Source organism: Ixodes scapularis, unplaced genomic scaffold (assembly GCF_016920785.2).
Source record: "Ixodes scapularis isolate PalLabHiFi unplaced genomic scaffold, ASM1692078v2 PGA_scaffold4__175_contigs__length_147842914, whole genome shotgun sequence".
NCBI classification, from domain to species: domain Eukaryota; kingdom Metazoa; phylum Arthropoda; class Arachnida; order Ixodida; family Ixodidae; genus Ixodes; species Ixodes scapularis.
This window is the reverse complement of record NW_024609879.1, coordinates 40,028,725-40,039,751: the sequence shown is the minus strand read 5'-3', so window position 1 is coordinate 40,039,751 and position 11,027 is coordinate 40,028,725. Positions and strand designations below refer to the sequence as shown.

General features: G+C 43.7%; 1 pseudogene; it reads right to left on the bottom strand.

The window, feature by feature from the left end:
- Positions 1-7,821: 7,821 nt before the first annotated feature.
- LOC115332063 lies at positions 7,822-10,806 on the bottom strand (annotated as a pseudogene).
- Between the last annotated feature and the right edge of the window lie 221 nt (positions 10,807-11,027).

Sequence of the window (11,027 nt, the reverse complement as noted above, 5' to 3'; positions counted from 1 at the left end):
CTAGGTATGTACCTCAGGTACAACAGAACTAGCTAGGTACCGATTTCCAGTTATTTGTATCTAGGTACTTTACAACCCTGAACCTATGTCATTATGGAGAAAGTAGCAAGCATTAACAACACAGTGAATTTTTTAAACAGTGCATAAACATATTATTCCTTCATGGGTAATGTGTCACACGCCTTCACAGTTTTTGTAGGTGTCTAAATGCTACAATGCACTAACAGTAATATATGTTGTCTTTATTAGGCAGTTCATAACAAAGGAGCCCCCTTCGACAACTGTTGGGGCGTTCTGGACGCCCCAACAGTTGTCGTCCATCAAAAGACCAAAGACAGCATTTTTCCGGATACAAACGGCTGCACGTCCTTAAGTACCAGGCCTTGATGTGTGTCAATGGTATGATATGCCAACTGTACGGACCCTTTGAGGGAACAGGCATGACGCAGGTAAATTTGGCATTGTTAAATATTGTTTTTGTTTGTTTAGGTTACTATTGGAATGTTTCAACTTGCAACCACATCCACGCCTTTCCCACAGCACTCCAAGATAAAAATCAGAACAAAGTTGGCTTGTACATTGAGGAGTTTTAGGGTCAGTGAGTATAAATCGATACATGTTCAGTATAGTTAGGATCTAGAGGTTTCGTTTGTTGTTTTTTTTTTTTTAATTTTTCCGATTCGGCTTGTTTTTTCGACATTTACACGAAAACAAAAATTAGTGGCGATTACTAATTTAACGGGCATAAAGCAAGCTGAGAAGGGTGAATAGAAAACCATTTCACATCAATTTGTCAATTACGTACGCCACAAAGTTTGTAATTAGGTGTGCGATATGCACATCTAAGTACAAACTAAATCCAGTTTCTTCCTTTTTAGTACCGCCTTTTCTAGCCATATTAACATTACATTCTCCACTTATCACATTCTCTTTGGAGTGTGGCCCCGGCATGCCAATCCTGTAAGAAAGAAAAAAAAAGATGCAAATGTGCAAACGCTATACTAGAAATGCTGACTAAAACGTTCGTGACCTCAAAACCTTTTTCTAAAAAAAATTAAATGATATGCAATCCCTTTAATTTCTGCAGAACTAAATGCTTTCAGAAAGCAGCTTATTTTGTTCTTGCTTTAAAAACGTTTTTTGGTACCTTTCTTTTGTCTGAAACAAACATTTTCCAGTTGATAAAAGTACGGGTGCGGGAAACAGATCGAAAGCAGATGCTGCTGCAGTATTTGGCTGGGACTCGTAATCTCTTCGAATGAACGTGAATCCCAGCTGGAGACTGATGTAGCACTTATGTCTAATTTGTGCCCTGCGTCGACTTCAGATTGTGTTGTATGGCGGGAGTGTGTGCAGGGGGCCAGGGAAAAACCTGGGAAAGAACGAAGAGGCACCAAGTAGAAGGATCATTGCTGGGGTGTGCGACCGAAAGAGATGTAAACTTCTTTATTCACTCTCGCTCCAGTGCTACCTTTGGCAGGGCTTTGTTTCAGAGATTATGCAAGACAACGTTCACGTCGTCGTGTCACAAAAAGCATGCCAAGTTCATTCTGTAACAAATTCTGTGCAACTACTGCCTTTCACATAATTCATTTATTCATTCATTCATTTGTTTATTTTCTGTGCTCATGAACAGCTTATTGCCTTTGATAATGACGCACAACAAAATATTCACAGGTTAGTTAAAAAATATTTAAAAGCTACGGAACTTGGGTTAAAACAAATATCTGCTCCACTGAGGGTATTGTAGAAGTGTTGAATACAGGTCATGGGACTGGTTGGGATGATGCGATTAACATGTAAAGTTGGAGAAACCCGCAAAGCTCGTCTTGGAGCGTGAATATTAATAGCAGATGTCAGATCTGGGCAATTATTTGATCCATGAATATATTTATACAGGAAAACGAGATCGCGCTCACGCGGTGTAGGTCTCAAAGTAGGGCATTTGCACCGTTCCAGCAGTCTTGCATACGAGTAATAAACCCTACGACCAATGTAATGGTCCTAGACAATTCGAAAAAAAAAACGCTTTTGAACATTTCTAATCATCTCTTGGCTCGTAGAACTATTAGAATTCCAGACTACAGAAAAAAACTCCAACTTGGACCGGATTAACGAGAAATATAACCGTAGATTACAGGTTAACGTAGAGAACTGAATCGTAATTCTAGAAGTTACTCCCAGCTTTCGTAAAGAGTCATTTAGAAAGTTGTTAACATGTACAGTAAAGTATAACGAAGAGTCTGCGTATAGACCAACATCAGGCGTGCACTCTACTCTTTGCAGCGGATCATTGCCAAGCTGGTAACAAAAGTTTATTTTTTTTTACCATTCTAGAATCTAGACGAAGATATAATAACGGTGTTAGAAGGAGTGAGCGTTAGCATGTTCTGACGACACCAATTGCACACACGCCTAACATCCTCCAATAGTGTGGCAGTGGTGGAACTGCTGCGTCATTTGCGCGAAACTGCGCCAAAACAAAAACCCTGCTACATGCTGCTCCAAACGTTGTATTCGTGCACAATATGCGCAATGTCTTCGTCTAAAGGGAGCTGTTATCAGAAAGTAAACTGAAAGTGTCTGGCACGTGGCATCCTTGGCGATGTAACTGAAAATTAAGTTGTTTTTTCGGATGCCTAAGTACTGTGCGAAGAGTGGGGCTGTGCAAATATTCGAATTGTCAAATACTAGTTTCAAATTTTTCTCTTCAAAATTAATTGCGATATTCATACTTTTCGAAGTGTTGATCGCGGTGGATTAGCTCCCTGGAGTGTGTTTCTCTCCAAGCACCCATGCACCGCGGGGAAGCGATACCCGCAAGGCTGGCGCTGCGATCTCGCGACTTGCGTCGCCACAGCGCAGCCGCGCACTTAGGTGAAAAACACACCTACAAAGTGATATAACGCACACGCGCGCCTGGTGTAATAGAAGAAAAAGAAAATGTTGTGATTGTTTATATTTATATATCAGTAAACTCTTCAAAATTTAACTATGGCTTTTTTCCAATGGTTATGTTAGGCGGCGATGTTTTAACAACCTGTTTCATTACTCGTGCTTGATTTGTTTTAATTAAGAATTAAAAAAAACATTTTTATATAGCAAGACGATATATAAATCTCCCTAATTAGGTATGGTGGGGCTCACTCATAGGTTTAATTTTATGTCAGATCTGTCATTTACTTGTCTTCATTATGTAGGCATTGGACTGTCTGAAACCACAGTCTATAAATATAGGTAGATTAAATTCAACAGAGCTACGAGTTCAGCTGAAGTTTTGTTTAAGCATGGTGTAACAGTAGTGAAAGGCATGGAGAAATATTTCCATATATTCGGCCAAAACCACTATTCACTTTGAATTTGCTTGGAACAAAACTTCATTATTTGGTACTCACATCGATCGCATGAATAGGTAGCGCTACTCGTCGTGATCAGTACGAATAGCTACGTGCTCCGCTTAGCTGCTCTAAGAACAGTAGCAGGTGGAATAGAGCGAGGGTAGCTTGAGACACATTCAAGACAAAAGTGATTGTTTGATGTCAAACTCGCGACAATTTTCTCACCATGATACAAACCCTACAATTTTTTTTACGTCAAACACAAACCGAAGACACCATGGGTACTCCTAATGATTGAAACGTCTGGAAAATTACCGGCGTATGATTGTTCAATAAATAAATATCTGGAGTGGCCAGGTCCCCAGTAGGTATGATACCGCTAATCGTCTCCCAACACTCCAACAACTGAAGTTTTTTTCTCAGGCTAACTTTTAAAGAGATTGTGTAAATTTATTTTAAGTGAAAGCTCAAAATTGTCTACTACAAAAGTAGGAATCTCTGCTCCAAATCCAGTTCTTCCCTGCAACAAGAGCTGCTCCAAATCAACATTTCTCAGTTCCACCACTGGGGCCCACTGGCGCGGGGAAGCGTCAATTTTTTTTATTTAACATTTCTCTATTAGGCATATTATGACTGTGTAATGTAAGATCCCAGAGGCAGCTGTTTGTATAGTCCAGGTACACCACACAATATGTCAGGTACTTTTTGAATGTCTTGACAATGTCAATGGTCTGGAACTAACAATGATGAGATATCTAATCCCCAGCGTGTCGCTGCACCCTCTTGTCTGGCGAGACAGCTATATGAAGAAAGCTAAGAGAATAAATGAGGTATTCTCCACTCGAGAGACATGTGTATGTCGAAAGTTCTTACTGTTACGCCCCTAGCACGACACGGTGGCAAACGACAGTTGACGTCTCGCCATCTCGCATACAGAGGTTCCACATGAGACTCATACGGTATCGGTGCAAGGTCGTGTACGCTCTGCGCAAACTAATTGTCATGGCAGACGCCTTCTCCCGTGCGCCGCTCATAGAGAAAGGCACAAGTAATATCCTGTCAGTAGCGCAAGTCTTATCCGAAAAGTGCAGTGTGCAATCACTGCTCCTTTTGGAGAATAAATTTAAATTTATTGCGTTAGCACTTCAAGAACCGGCATATATGTTACATGCTCTTACAATAAACTTCAGTTCTTGGCAGCACCTTGTTTGTCTACATTCCATCGTCCTTGTGTTTTGCATTTTAGATTAAAAGTATGTAACTAGCCAACATACCCATTCTACTGCAATCCTGAAGATCTGGCCGAGGCCGCCGTGCAACGATTCCCGGACTCCGGTCAAACATTTGGGGAAGTTGCCCTCTGACACTTGTGAAGTAAAGAAGAGAAACCCAATTTTGGCAGTGTGTCCTATTTGTGTGAAAAAAAAAAATATCGGCATTTCTAGCACCCCTCAACTCACTCCGTCTTTAGGAACCCACCTGGTTCCCCTCCCAGTGACGTAACTAGGGGTGTCGTGTAGCTTCCGGACAACTCTCTCGGAAAATGCCTCCTCTCCCTTTCTCTGCTGGCACTAGCAGGTGTTATGCTGCAGCTTAGAGACAAGCGAGGTCACGCGATTTTTTCGCCGTAGTTCCTTTGGCTGCCACACGGCTGCAGGTGGGGGGGGGGGGGGGGAAAGCTAGAGTTTTGCTTTGCGATTATGCAGCGAAATCGCAACGTTTTTTTTAATGAAGGAGGTGTTTTTCTATCCTATGGGACACGATAAACAATGTAAAAAGATGAGATGCAAATTATTTTCATGTTAAAATTGTTACACCCCCCCCCCTTTAAAGGTGCACTCGCCAGGACCAACTACACGGCAACATGTGCGTGAATGTGTTGCACGAAAGTTTGATTTTTTTTTTCCATGTATGCTGCACATCAGCGGGCTTTAAAAGGGGATGGAGGCACTAGGTCAGGACCAGTCGTACGTCAATTATGGTGACACTGCTTAACCCCTCAGTCGTCATCTCATCAAACACTATGGAGGGGCCACGCTCCAGCAGCTACAAGTTCTCGTTGCTTCTGCAACGAGTGCCGCAGATGTATAAAGTTGCAACCCTCCTCGCCAACTCTCATACATGCTTCTATGGCAGTCAGGTCACGTCATATTTTCATGTTGACCCACCTTCACTGGAGAAATACCTGCAGTCTAGAGGGAGAATGAAATTCATCTTGGTAGTTAAGTTATAAACAAGTCTTTAAACTTTAATGTCATTATTGTCATCCAATGCTGCCCATTTATTTGCTTCGAAGGTACCAGGTTAAAAGTTGTACTGTACTAGCATGGCACCGTTCGACGAAGCAGTTCATGGTTGGTTAACTTCCTGCTGCCATGTACCTTCATACAAGAAAAAAAACTTTCGCGATATTTGCACTTTTCCCAATCCTGCTTTCTGTAGTTCACGCTGCCTGAACCTTCACATAACAGACAAAACATTTTCACTTCTCACAATACCGCCTCTTGTAGATAGGAAGCAGAACTGTGGAATCCGCAAATCTAGAAAGCAGAATTGTAAACATTTCTGAAAAGTTTTATCTGTTGTATGAAGGTTCAGATGCCGGGAAGTTAACACACCATAAACTGCTTCTCCGAACGGAGCCATGCTACTAGAGTACAGCTATTAGCCTGGCATCTCCGATCTATGTAGCTAAACGGGTAGCTTCTGATGTCAAGAATGGCAATAAATTTTGAAGATTTTTTCATAACTTTGGCTTCAACTGGGAACGTTTGTATCAAAGCAAGAACTTTTTTTACTTGTTTTTTTTTTCACCAAAACTGAGCGCACTGAACGTAGTAACTTAATACAACTGTTCTTTTCTCTAATTTCTCTTTATATTAGAAAATATAGCAAATTAAAATTACAAAAACAAGCGAAAAATAACCTCCTTCATAACGTCCTTGGTTGCTTGAGTGGCCGTGAAATAGACGAGGGGTAGTGAGTTTAGCGATCAATCACGGCTGCCGCACTCCGTGTCGACGGCTCGAGAGGGCGCCATTAAAGCATGTTCTGGATAGGCTGTATGAAGCGGGCAGCTTGGGCGGCTCGCATTGCATTTGCTGCGCGATTAAACACTAATTCGGCATGACACTTCATTGGCCACAAACGACAGCAAACACGGTGTAAAGATCAGTTCAGAACGGGAGCCACTTCGCTCTGCCATACCGCCCAAAGGCTAACTGCAAGCCAAAGCTGCTCGCCGAAGGCCTTGGGAACGCTCGGAACCGGTCGGATCCTCCAGTCCGTACGACCGCAGCGCCGCCGCGTACATCGGGGACCTTTCTACGCTCGCCACTCTTTGGCGCCTGATCCCACTACACCTTTCTAGTATGCGCCGCCTTTTCCACCGCCTGGCGGCGGGTATGTCAACGGGTGATTTCTTGTTTCCGTACTTTATAAACTGCATTTGTTTCTTTTCTGGTCTAAAATAGTCAAGAAAAACTACTTTTATAAATAATTGAAACGGTTCGCGCCACTTATATTGTGTATTTCAACAAAAGAGAAATTTTTAGCGGCTCTGACCAGTAGTAAGCTCAAGACCTAAGACGTCACATATCACGCGCTTTCGGCACCGCGGGTCGCCCCTGTAGGTGGAGGAGGTTTCCGCATCGTCCGCTTAAAATATGACGCACTGATATTTAGTTACTCCCTTTATGCCCGCTGGCTTGCCCGAACCCCAAGAGGCGTGAAAGCCGCACAAACGGTAGACGATTAAATATGATTGCAGGGCCCCTTTAATATATAGAAAAAAGTGCTAAACTCCGGTTGGAGTGGTCAGTCGTTTATGAAGTTCTGCCTGTGTTTGTAGTCTGCATGCAATGAAACGTGATGATCGTGAAAAGGATATGCGGTTTTTATTACTAACTGAAAAGCATGTCATTCTTTATTTAACATCTTGGACATGCTGCATGTAGGCTGGGCGCGAGCCTGCAGCATCACTGTCGGTACACGATTTGTGTGTTGGTGCAATATATAAATAACACTCGTTAAATAAAGATTGGTAGCGCAATGATTTCAACCAATAAGCACTCTAAAAAACTATAGCTTTTTTTATTCCCATTTGTGCAATGTGCGATAGAGCAGGCTGGTGATAACTATAGCCTTTGTTATTCCCATTTGTGCAATATGCGATAGTACAGGCTGGTGATAAGTTATTACCAGTTATGTATTTAGAAAATGTAGTCTTACTTAGTCATACATACTGATGATGTTATTTTGATGTAGTAGCTATTTGTTTTGTCACAGCTCTGATATAAAGGATTGAATTAAATCTATATTGTAGTGTAGTTCAGTGTGATAATGAGTACAATGATAAAGTGTTCTTGCATCATTTATTATCTATGAGTACAATGTCTTGTTAAGGCACATATTTAGGTTTAGCGTACTGTGTTTCAATTCAGGCTTAATTTTTACCAGCCTGTATTACTTTAAATCTGCAACCCTACATTTTAATTTGTCTCGTCAGGAGCTGAATTTGCAGCTCCAGCTGAGCAATCAGTAATCGCTTTTCTTCCGTTGCTGCCCTCCTTTCCTCCATCTCAATCTTTCGCTCTTCTGTTTGGAAGTGTCGCTCCTCGGCCTGTGCACGCCTTTCTTCCGCCAGAGCCTGCCGTGCTTCAGCGCGGTCCTTGGCATCGTCTTGATACTTGAGTTGCTCCAACGACATTTGCATCTCTCTCAGCGTCATGTCCCTTTCGTCGAGGGCAAAACGTCTGACTTCCCTTGCGAGTTCCTGCTCTGACTGGCGCTCAAGAAAGTCCATCTCGGACGTCTGTTGCCTTCTTTTTCCTGTGTTAAAAAATACTGTGTCAAGAATATGATGCAGCGGTATATTTTACTGTGTAGTTGTCACTGCTCTGCGATACCACCAGAAATGCCAATTCAAATCTGAAGGTAGAAAGCCTGGCTTTGTGTCTTCAGTTTTTAATTGCTATTGGAAGTTTAACAAGCATTATGGGAAGGTATCCTAGCCAATGACATGTATAAGTGGCTTTTTGGTATCTTTCATGATAGTAAAGCTACTGGTGACACTACGCACTGTAATTTGAACTCTGTTTCTTCACTTACACCTGGCGCCTTAAGATCTGGACGCCGGTGTGTGTGTAGGTGGCAGGTTCTGGTCGGTACCTGCAGTACTTGGGGCGTTGTCAGGGCTCCTGACAGGCTGGGGCGGGGGGGGGGGGGGGGGGAGGGGGGGCTACCCAAGTCCTCTTCTTCCTCTCTCTTTGCATCTTCCATATAAGCCGGCATGAGGACGTTCAACGCTGGCGAATCCTCCTCACTAAAGTCTGGGGATGCTAGAAAGAAAACAGTAAAATAAAATAAATCTGTAACATTTCTGCTTCATATTTTACATAGCTGGCCAACTAAGGCTGCCTCTCGGTCACTCAGGAGAGGTGTTCTAGGGCGAGGGCTTAAAATATATTTGAGTATCTCGGCTATATAGGCTGGTAAATAACTGAAGAAGGAGCGAGCAGGAGTGAAGTGGGAGCTCTAAAGCTTAGTCTAAACAGAGAGTTCATGATGTTGCATAGGGTGTACATGATTGTGTCGCAGGCACGTAGCCAGGGGGGGGGGGCATGAGGCCCGCCCCTCCCCCCAAAACTTTTTATTTTGCTGGGACCTCCTCTCCCCCCTCCCTATTATACAACATTTTGTCATAAGCGGGCCCCCCAGAAATAAATCCTGGCTACGTGCTTGTTGTGTCGTCCTCATCCACACCTCTCGAAAATGACTTCCCAGAGGCCTCAGTGTGACCATTAATAGCTTCCTAAGAGGCTTTGCTTCTTCACCACCTTTTCAGGAAACATTGGCTGCCATCCAGAAGCTTCTAGAAGAATACTTTTTACCTATACCAACCTAAACCTGTTTTGTGTTTTGTTCGAACATGCATTATTCTGCTAAAGTTCACTCTCTGAAATGCATAACTAAGTAAAGACAGGAATGAGTTGCAATGAACTTCCATTTCCTGCTAGAATAAGGTGTGTTATTATCATACTGTACTGGTTCCTCATCCGCATCGACCGCTGACGTTGACGGCACTGGGAAAGGGGCGGGCGGGGGGGCGGCAAGGCTGCATCCCTCGCTGCCTTCGCTGCTCGCATCAGTGCAGCAGCTGAAGATTGTGGCCTGCGCTTGCTGCTCCTGAGCGCCCCTTCCTTGGTGCAGTCTTCGGTCTATGCCCAAACTCTCGTGCAAGGTCGGATATCTCCTGGAGAAGCCGCTATTTTTCTGCACACTGCTCCTCCGTTCCAGACCTAATGAAATGGATGATTTAAAATATTGATTTCTTCTGTGTTACTCAGCATTGTCACTCTCACTGTACCAGGTTGAACCACTAAAGAATAATCCACACTGAAAAAAAAAATATGTGAAACTCTCAGCTAAGTAAATGATTCCATCAGCTATTCACCCCGACAATGATGGAACTTAGGAGTGTTTGGGTTTCATTTGGGTGTAATAAAATTTTTGAAAATATCTATCAAATGTGTATTCAGTAAGCCCACATTTGTTGAAGGAATGCAGTGCATAAGAAATCTTAAGTTTATGCTCAAGATTTCTTATGCATTGAGTTGAATGATGCTTTGTGCCTTCCATGTGGCAACATGCCCCATACTCAAAATTTCTTCAAAAGGCAAAATTGTACGATGTGTGTACCCTCCTACTCCCCTTTTCTTTTTAGATAGCTAACACTCTTGATTCCAATTCATATTTTAGTTGCAGCTTGTGCATTTGATCATTAAAATTAGGCCAAAGTTAAGATGCAAGCTAGGTCGCTCACAGGGTATTAGGAAAGCTGACAGCCTTGTCACAGTACTGAACAAATATAAACGGTTTCCCATGCTTGCCTGCATCCATGGAAGTGAGTGATATGATGAAAACATTTGCTACGAGTTAGGCAGCTGTCTCATTCGATCTCTTTATGTGATTTTCCTAAATGGCGGGTTACCCTAAATCATACCGCACTTTTCCAGCCGGGCGTGGCGATCTATGCTCTGAAATATTTGCGAGCGAGGCTTTTCTTACGCGCGAACGGCCCGCGCGAACGGCCCGCGTACACGTGTAATCCAGCGCCCATGCCGACACACCCAGGCCCGCACGCACTAACGCAAGCACACAGGCACCTTCTTGAGTGCACTGAAAAGGAGAGACCAAAATGCAACACTTACCTTCGCAAATTGGTTGCGTCCTGTTGTCGGAAATATCCCAACAGTAGGTACACAAGGTCCAGGGTTGCCCGAATTGTGAAGACCTGTGTTAGGGCCACTAGAAGATTGATATACAGAAGAGTCCAGCCTTCGGGTGACGCAAAAGGGTACACAGCTCGAACCTCGCGGAGAAGGCAGAGGTCTTCGTCGACTTTGAACCGTAGCCTGAGGGTTGCCGGCATGGTCCGTCGTTTCGCGGGGGCATCGGCCGCAGCCATCTTGTCGGGGAGAGCAAAAGAGCGGAACTGCTTCCTCCCCCGCTCTGCACTGTTGAGAGCGGAACGTACGCTCCCTGCGGTAACTACGCTCTAACCCAGAGCGGGCCGCGCATGCGCAGTGGCGACTCCGCTCTCCGCAGAGCGGACCGGGCGCACGAAAACGGACTACTATAACTCTCTATTGGCGAACACGCCACGCTCAGGAACCTAGGGTTCAACCC